Raw genomic sequence first — 10,299 nt, forward strand, 5'->3', positions numbered from 1 at the left:
AATGTTCTGGGTTGCCAAAGAATCATGGCTTCTGCATGTTTGGCCAATGAAAGATGGCGTTGCCTTGGACGTGATGGGAGGGAACAGGATAGGGAGATGGAGGAGAGGACTGTATAGGGGAAGGCTCTGGTTCTTGGATGCTGTGTTGAGTTGTTTGTTTGGTGCTCCTTATCTTTTTCTTCCTCTGGAAATGAAGCAGATTGGCGGTGACCGGCAGCTCTGTCTATATCCGCTGGAAGCAAATGTCCACAGTAATCTGAAGTTTGGGACTTGAAATGGCACAGACAGTGGCATTAGGAAGTATGGAAGAGACGCATGAACATGTCGTCAAACAAATTAAATCTCTGTGAGTCCCCCAACCCCAGAAACTATTTATAGAGCAGGTTCTGAAAGCGAAGCATCCTTTGAGAGCCGAACATCTTTCAGGGTTTTGAAGTTCAGATCTAGGGTTTAAAGTTTTGTGATTGGCAGCTCCTCTCCCTCTTTGCTCACCTGAGGTTCCTGGAAATTGAAGAGATATTGTAAGTGAAGCAAAGAGAAATGTAAGGTCTTCTGGAGGCACAGGGTACCCCTCCCCAACACACACTGTCAGTGGCTAAATGACTTAATCTTTTACCAAACTTCATCGGTAAAGTGCACCAATCATATCAGATTAAAGAATCGGGCCTCAGATGCACAGAACACCCCCCCCCACACACACACAATCTGTAAATTCCAGGGTTTCTTTCTGATTAGGATATCACATTGTCCTCCACAGATGTCATGCCTGTGGATTTTAAGATATGACATTTGCTGTTGTTGCTGGTGGTGATGGCACACACCTTTAATCCTAGCACTCAGGAGACAGGCAGAGGCAGAGGCAGAGGCAGAGGCAGAGGCAGAGGCAGAGGCAGAGGCAGAGGCAGAGGCAGAGGCAGAGGCAGAGGCAGATAGATCTCTGAGTTTGAGGTTAGCTTGGTCTACAGAGGAGTTCCAGGACAGACAGGACTACACAGAGAAATCCTGCCTCAAAAAACACAGACAGACAGACAGACAGACAGACAGACAGACAGACAAATGAAAATGACATGAAGATTGAAGGCCAGAGGAAGTAGGCTCCTGTCATGACCCTAAATCAGCACTGAATCAGGGGACATTTCATCTGTTCCTGCAGCCCTCCTCACCCCACCCCTGCCCCCACCACACTTAGGGGTGATGCTATTGCAGTGCTGTGTAATACACTACTTCTCAGGAAGTATTGATCAGGAAGCATTGATGACCCTGACAGATACACATGGGCTGTGAGCCAGTGATATTTTGGGATGCCTTGAGAGTACAGGCTTATGGGACTCTGAGTGTGTAGAAGTGGTGGGCGCTGATCAGGACATCAGAGCTGGTGGGAAGGTACACTTGCTGGCTTGATTAGAGAGGAGTCTGATGCAATGGTATTTGCCTTGGAGTTCTATCAAGCAAAGATTGAGATCTGCCAGGAGCTTGTCATCCATTGGTCATTGATTCCAGGAAGTTTATGATATAATGCCACTTGCTAGATGGAGGTGCCAGGACAAATGACAACAATATGATGAGTCTCAGGCTCGGTACAGCAGGTCACATTGCCAAGGGCCCAATATTAGACACTGATTTCCTTATTTACTGCCTAATCTTAGTCACGCCACCATGACTGTGAAGTTATGTGCAAATAAAATTAAATGTATCATATGTGTGTGTGTTGGGGGCAGGGATAACACATGAACATAGCATGAATTTGGAGGCAAGAGGACAACTTGAAAGAGTTGGTTCTCTCCACTGTGTGAGTCCTAGGGACTCAAGCTTATCAAGCTTGGCAGCAAACACCTTAACTCAATAAAACACCTCACCAGCCCAGAACTGTGTGTGTATACTCTTGGGATTCATTTACAAAGCAGAGCATTCTCTTAGCAAATCAGATCAAAGATGGGCTCCTAGTACAGCGTTCTTGATGATGGTATCGGGTAGTAAGGTAGGGAAAGTATAGGGCCCAAGGTCATTAACAATCTTCCATTATTCTTGAAGGATGGGGTGGTAGAATGTCCCAACAGCTACAAGCAATGACAGGAACACAGACATGCACTTCTAGCTATGTATGGCTGCATGAACTATGTCTAAATTAGTAGCGTGCATGAATTCCTCTGCTCCACATTGTCTAGGAACCCTGTTGGGAAGACTGAAAGTTGGGGTGACTTGAAAACTGGGGTTGCAGCTGCTCATATGTCTTCTTGTTGGATATGACTTGGAACTGTTGTCAGGAATACTTTCTGAGAGACTGGAGGTGACAGTGAAGCGTGCAGCCCTGCCTGTGCCTCTTCATAGCATGGTGTCTGGGATCTACGAGTAGGAATTCTACCAGAAATAAGGGAAATCTCTGTGTTCCTTCCTGACCTAGCCATAGAAACCCCACATTTTAAATTCTGCCATATTTTATTGATATAGAAGTCCCAACCTGGGGCAGGTGCATGGCTCAGTTGGTGGAGTGCCTATCTAGCACATACAAAACCCTGACCTTAATCTCTAAGTGCCATGTAACTCTGAAATGGTGGCACATGTCTGTAATCCCAGCACTTGGTGGGAGGAGACAGGAAGTTCAAGGTACTATTTAGCTAAATAATGAGTTTTAGGCTGGCCTGGGATATATGAGTTCTGTTGTAAACAAAATACTAAACAAACAAAACCATGAAAAACTCAATTAAAAACTTTTAATAGAAGGGAAGAGTCTTTTAACTATTGAGGTTATAATTTTTTTGAGGTTTGAAATATAATTGACAATTGTATCTAAGGTGTGTGTCATAGTTAGGGTTTTCTTGCTGTAAAGAGACAACCTGACCACTGCAACTCTAATAAAGAAAAACATTTAATTGGAGCTGGCTTACAGTTTCAGAGGTCCAGTCCATTATCATCATGGTGGGAAGCATGGCAGCATGCAGGCAGACATGGTGCTGGAGAAGGAGCCAAGAGTTCTACATCTTGATCCATGAGCATCAAAAGGGGACTGTGAGCTACACTGGGTACAGCTTGAGCATAGGCGACCTCAAAGCTCGATGCCACAGCGACGTACTTCCTCCAACAGGCCACACCCTCTAATAGTACCCTCCCTATAGCCAAGCATTCAAACACACGAGTCTATGAGGGCCATTCCTATTCAAATCACCACAGTGTACAATATTATATCTATATCTATATCTATATCTATATCTATATCTATATCTATATCTATATCTATATCTATATCTATATCTATATCTATATCTATCTATCTATCTATCTATCTATCTATCTGTATATGTATGTATACATATATATGCATATATATATGTGTATAAAATGATTACCACAGTCAAGTTATTTAATACATCTATCACCTTACATAGTTCCAATATATGTGTATATGTGTGACTGTGCACATGAATGTGTCTCTGTGTCTTGTATGCATTTGTGTGACTATGTGCATGTATGTGGTGAGGACATTAGAGCTCTGCTTTGTTAGCAAATCTTTAGTACACAATACAGCATTATTTATAATCCTGAATATACTGCTAATTAAATTCTCAAGACCAGTTTATCATGGACTTGGCGTCATATACTCTGAGGAGCACCTCCCCACTTCCTCCACACCTCAGCCTTTTTGTTAGATTCCACATGCACGTGAGGTAGTACAGTACTTCAAGCTTTCTTTCCCGGCAAACGTGACCTCATGCTCATGCTGCCTCACACCCATGTGCCTTTTCCTGCGCGTGTATTAACAGCGGCTCACACCTCTCTTCACACACACCAGAAGAGAGCATCGGATTCCATTACAGATGGGTGTGAACCACCATGTGGACTTGAACTCAGGACCTCTGGAAGAGCAGTCAGAGCTCTTAACCGCTGAGCTGTCTCTCTGGGTGGTGGTGGCGCAAGCCTTTAATCCCAGCACTTGGGAGGCAGAGGCAGGCGGATTTCTGAGTTCGAGGCCAGCCTGGAAAAGACTTTTATTTTAATAGGATAAATCCTCCTATCAAATATACGTTTGAGAATTTCTCTCATTCTGTAAATTTTTTTTCATTATATCCATTGTTTCCTTGCTGTGCAGAAGTTCTGAAAACTGAAATTTTAGTTTTCCTTATGAAATACATTTTTAGGGAACTGGCAACATCAAGACCATTCAGTTCGTCAGACACTGTGGTTGATCATATTTTGAGTAACAACCACAATTTTCCCTGCATTCCTGCAAATCTTGTGCTGCGCCTCTCTTGGGGCTCTAACCTTCGAGTGCTAGGATTGGGAACTCAGAACAGACTGGTTTGTTCTGCGTCCTTACATCACATCGACTGTATGAGGCCCACCACATTACTCAGAATAATTTGCTTTACTCAGTTTCCCGATGGCAATGCTAATCTCATGCAAGCCCCGCCCCGCTGCCCAGCACACATATACCTAGAACAAAGTTAACCAAGTCCCTGGGCTTCCTATGGTCCACTCAAGTTGGAACAAAAGGATGGTTCGAGTTGAAAGATCACTTCGAGGCTACAGTGAAGGTTTCTAAGGTGACTTGGGCTCTGTGTGTATATGTTTGGCAAAGTTAGTTAACTTCACTGTGTTTTGATTTCATCACTTGTAAAATAAAGGTGAAAATAGCTCCCCCTACATTGCTTCTTTTGGAGACTAAATAAATTAGTATTTGTAAAGTGTTAAGAGAAGCATTCACAGCAAGCTAAAGTAAAGGCAGCATGTGTTTAACTCAATTTTTAATGTATTCCAATAGGTATGTATGTATGTATGTATGTATGTATGTATGTATGTATGAATGCAATAGGACAAAATACAGTCAGCATGCTTTCAAGGATATTTTTGCTTATTATGAGACTAACTTAAAAAAAAACAACAACAACAGTGGGCTGGTTTCATAACAAATACTAAGTAAACACTAGTGAGGTAGGCCACAGAGGCTCCAGGAAAGCCAACAAGGCAGCCAGAGGCTGATGCAACTTCAAAGCTGTGACAAAGTGTGGAGCAGAGACAGAAGGAAAGGCCATCTAGAGACTGCCCCACCTGGGGATCCATCCCATATACAGTCATCAAACTCAGATAGTGTCAGATATTGTGGATGCCAACAAGTGATTGCTGACAGGCGCCCAATATAGCTGTCTCCCAAGAGGCTCTGCTAGTGCCTGACAAATACAAAGGTGGATGTTCTCAGCCAACCACTGGACTGAGTACAGGGTCACCAATGGAGGAGCTAGAGAAAGGATCCAAGGAGCTGAGGGGGTTTGCAGCCCCATAAGAGGAACAACAGTATGAACCAACCAGGACCCCCAGAGCTCCCAGGGACTAAACCACTAACCAATGAGTAAACATGGAGGGATCCATGGCTCCAGCTGCAAATGTAGCAGAATATGGCTTTGTTGGTCATCAGTGAGAGGAGAGGTTTATGATCCTGTGAAGGCTCGATGCCCCAGTGTAGGGGAATGTCAAGATCAAGAAACGGAAGCGGGAGTGGGTGGGTTGGTGAGTAGGGGGAAGGGGGGAGGGATAGGGGGTTTTGGAGGAGAAACCAGGAAAGGGGATAACATTTGAAATGTAAATAAAAAAATCTAATAAAAAGAAATGTTACTGCTGGGCGTGGTGGCGCATGCCTTTAATCCCAGCACTTGGGAGGCAGAGGCAGGCGGATTTCTGAGTTCGAGGCCAGCCTGGTCTACAAAGTGAGTTCCAGGACAGCCGGGGCTATACAGAGAAACCCTGTCTCGAAAAACAAAAAAATAAAATAAAATAAAATAAAACAAAGAAATGTTACTCTGAAACAGGAAAAAAACCCATTTGAAATGTAAATAAAGAAAATATCTAATTAAAAAAATAAAAAGAACACCTTGAGACCACACAAGTGGTAAAAAGATAAAATATAAATTATTAAATACCATCTCAAACCAGTTGGGGCCAACATGGCCAACCAGGACATCTGCTAATTACTTTTCCTTAAGTGCAAGTTTCAGTCAGTATCATTAATTACCTCCTCCTATAATCATCTGATAGAATGGCACATCTAGGAAACCCCTGTAATGACAGAAACATTTCTGGAGAAAAACCTTGGCTGATTCTTGAAATTCTCTACCTTTTCCCTGTTGTACTTCATGAACGTATCTCTTATCTGCTGGAGTTTGTCTGGGGAAGAGTCTAGACTTCCAAAGGGCTGGGTGGTGTTTCGGTAAATCTTTAACCCAAATATGCTATGGCAATGAAAACAACTCAGTTAATATGATTACATGCTGTGCGCCTAGAATCTAGGCAGATCTACTGCTACACTACCATCTTCCACATCTGAGACCCCTTAGAACTTGCAGTTTCTCCAGGCCATGTGCTTCTGCTCCGATTTTCTTCTTCCTCCTCTGCGTTCTCTCTCTCTTCCATTTTCTCCTTCTTCTCTCTCCCTATCTTCCGATCCACCCCCCCCCCTTTATCTGCCCAATCATCAGTTCTCTTCTATTTTACAAGTTAAGGTGGGAAGCAGGTTTACAGGAAATCACCTGAGTGCTGGCTCTTTCCTCCTTCACCACCCCTCACTGGAGAAGGGAATTAACATCAAATATAATTAGCCCCGGGGTTCTCCACCACCGGGCAGGCTCTGAGGCTTTTGCTAGGGAAGCTGGAACTCCCTGCCTTGGGTGTGTACTTTTCAAGTGTAAATAAACTTTCCTTACTGGATTCTTTCTTGGACGGTGACTAGAACATGGAAGCTGTGGATAAAGTAAGGTCTCTGTCTATAGCCTCTATTTCTGAGACACCCCTTGCCATTAGTACTAGCGACATTAGTACAGGCGACATTAGTACAGGCGACATTAGTACAGGCGACATTAGTACAGGAGACATTAGTACAGGCGACATTAGTACAGGCGACATTAGTACAGGCGACATTAGTACAGGCGACATTAGTACAGGCGACATTAGTACAGGAGACATTAGTACAGGCGACATTAGTACAGGCGACATTAGTACAGGCGACATTAGTACAGGCGACATAGTTAAAATTATGATAGGAAAAAGTGAGTAATCAGGTTTGGGGAATACTGGGGATGATGGTGAGTGTGGGAGGAATGCTATTTAGGATGATAATGGATCCACTTCTCTGAAGGGTTTCCAGAGATGCAGGTGCCTACCCCTAACATCTGGGAAATGCCCCTAGAAACCCAGGATGATTGGTGAGTACTATCAAACATCCATCCAACTAGTATTTTTTTGAGTTCCAACATCGTCCCTGACCATGAGGATTTTCCAAATGGCACCCTCCCTGCTCCCTGAGGAACCTTGAGTCGACTCTAGTTCAAATCCTACCCCCAGTGCACCAGTGATCTTAAGCAAGGCCATTTGTCATTTCTCACTCTGTACTTTATAAAAGAAGTTGACTGGGATGATTTTTAAATCCCTTCCAGCCCTGGGGGCTTTTGAGCGTGAAGCACATGGTTTCCTGTCACTGCTAACATCTCAGTTCCTATTGATACCCACCTCGAGAAAAGATGGAGGGGTCAATGAAGCATGCACCATGCGCCTTGGCTCTTCACAGCTTTGTGATTTGAACATGTATTCCCTAACTGGTGGGGCCCCACCTTTTGTTCAAATGCATCCCGTGTTTTCTAGCCTGCCATCATTAGAAACAAACCAATAATAGTCTTGGCCTTGCACCAGGGAACACCCAAGCAAAGAGTTGATCAGCAAGGCAATTCCCTTTTTTTTTTTTTTTTTTAAACAAAAAAGGCTACACCCTAACCAGGACCAGGCTATCAAACACATAGAGACAGGATTTTCACTTGGTGTTTTTTTTTTTTTAATGTCTGTAGTGAATGTGCCTTTTCCTCACTGGAAGGGGTCTGACCTCACAGTCTTTCACAGTTGACGAGTTGAAAAAGAATTGATGAAAAGGACAGGAAGGAAAAGAGGAAGGGGTTACTGTCCAAAGTCCTCAGTTTCTGAGGATGCGGCTGGAGCTTTGTGTAAACAAAGGTTTATCAGGTTGGGGAGATCCAAGGTTTGCATGAAAGTCTTACAAAGTTAAGGTAGGCTTATAGAATATTGGCAGGTAGAACAAAAACGGAGAAGAATAAATTTCTCGGGCTGGAGAGATGGCTCAGCAGTTAAGAGCACTGACTGCTCTTCCAAAGGTCCTGAGTTCAATTCCTAGCCACCACATGGTGGCTCACAACTATCTGTAATGGGATCTGATGCCCTCTTCTGGTGTGTCTGAAGACAGCTACAGTGTATTCATATGCAGAAAATGAACAAAAAAATCTTAAAAAAAAAACCCAGAATAAACGTCTCAAATCACCTTGTGAATAGTCTTCAGCACACACTGCCTCTACCACAGACTTTCAGACTTTCACTCTGTCACACCTTGCCTTCCATTACAGACCAAATGTCTCTAAAATCATCAGATAAGTTACATCTCTCTTCTTTAAACTGTGTTTGTCGCATTTGGTCCATTTTGTCACAGTGGTCTAAAGTAACTAATGCACTCATTTCCAGTGTAAGGCAGGCCATTCAAGAACAGGATGGTATCTCTCCCCACTGCCAAGATCCTGATCACCACAGCCTTCATACTGATTGACCGACCACTCCCAAAGACTAAGATACTTAGAAAGACCTAAATAATGTGTATGGTCTGGGAAACTGTCAGGAGGAATACTTCCGTTAGGTATGTGCATCAGATTTCCATAGGCTGCTCCTGTGCGTGTTGCTAGGGGAGGAGAAGATGTTTATGAGGTCGTGAAGCACAGGCTGCTGGAATCGTGGGCACATTTGTGTGGTTAAGAAGATGCTTTGACGTTGGGACTGGGGTCCATAATGTAGTTAGCTGCTTGTGAGCCTCCAGCATCCATTTCTGTTTCTGAAATCAAATGACCTTCCGGAGTAGACAATATCACAAGTTTCAGGCAAGTTATGTTTTATATAACCTAATATTTATGTTACATAAGAGTGCCACGGACCATCTGTTTTCATCGGACAGAAATCAACTTAGAGTTATGGCTCCGGACAGCTGTCTCACACCAATCGTTATTGGGACACTCTTCCCCGAGTCAATTTAATGCTGCAATTATCTCTCAAGTGCCAACTTGGAGCTGTGCTCTGTGAGGCCGTGGAGAGCAATGAGGATTCATGTAAGCAGGATCTGAGACGGTCATGATAGAAATCCAATTACTAATACTTATATCAATGTTCTCAGCTGTGTCGAAACCGGTGATTTTTTCCTTGGAAGTGAGGTTTCTTTACACAATAGGCAGAAACGGAGTGTTGAATGCTGGACAGTTGAAAGGAGATTTTCTTGGCCCTGTGAACTTAGTCCTCCAGATCTCTGTCTTGTTTCATTATACATCTCCTTTAGAACTTCTAATGCCCAGACTCCTTCCAGGAAGCACTCCTAATTATAGCTCCCCTGAGTCACTGGAGGCTTTAAGAACCAGAATGTGAAGAGACAGATACACTATAAAATCAAATCCATGTCACTGGGGGTATAGCTCAGGGGTAGAGCATTTGACTGCAGATCAAGAGGTCCCTGGTTCAAATCCAGGTGCCCCCTGTACATTCTTGGTTTTTGCTTTAGAGTGGGGATTGAGTTTGGATTTTATTATGCTCATGGCTGACTAAATCGTAACAATCCCCCTTGAGTTCTTTGGACATTGTGAGTACCAAGCTAGGCTCTCTTTACTTTTACTTTTACTTTTCTCCTGCATTTCTTCCAGCAGTTTTGCCAGTGTGAATACTTCGTGAATTTCTTTCATGGAGATTGAGACTCAGAATTGATCAGTAATGTGCAAAAGTCAGAAGCTGCAAAGGGCAAGTCAGGATTTGAACTCAGAGCATGCCTTCAGTGACCTCACTATACTACTTCATTCTGATGGAAAACTCTGTATCGGGCACACACAGCCACAATCTCAGCCCTTGGGAAGCAGCTATGGGAAGATCTGGAGTTCTAGACCAGCTTTGGCTTTATAATCAGTTTGAGGTCAGTCTGGGCTATGCGATGATTCCCTATCCCAAGAACCAAACCAAACCAAACCAAACCACTTTGTGATAAAATCCTTTCATGGGAGGTTTCCAAGGTCCCCTGATCTTTACCACATTGTGGCCTCAAGGAAATCCAAGAAATTTATCGACTGTGCCCTGAGAGAAGCCCCAAAAGAAATTCAGAGAATGTAGGTTAGTGACAGAGTGTGTGTGAAGTTGTGTGAGGCTCCAACCTAGTAAATGAGAGACATACAGACAGACATAGACAGACAGACAGACAGACATACAGACAGACAGACAGACAGACACACACAC

At 43.5% G+C, this 10,299-nt stretch overlaps 1 non-coding gene across 1 annotated transcript; it reads left to right on the plus strand.

Annotated features, from left to right (window-relative positions):
• Window positions 1-9,484: 9,484 nt before the first annotated feature.
• On the plus strand, window positions 9,485-9,556 carry n-TCgca47. Its single transcript has one exon. It is a non-coding gene; the product is annotated as a tRNA-Cys (tRNA).
• Window positions 9,557-10,299: the final 743 nt, after the last annotated feature.

This window comes from Mus musculus, chromosome 9, assembly GCF_000001635.26.
Source record: "Mus musculus strain C57BL/6J chromosome 9, GRCm38.p6 C57BL/6J".
Lineage (NCBI taxonomy): Eukaryota > Metazoa > Chordata > Mammalia > Rodentia > Muridae > Mus > Mus musculus.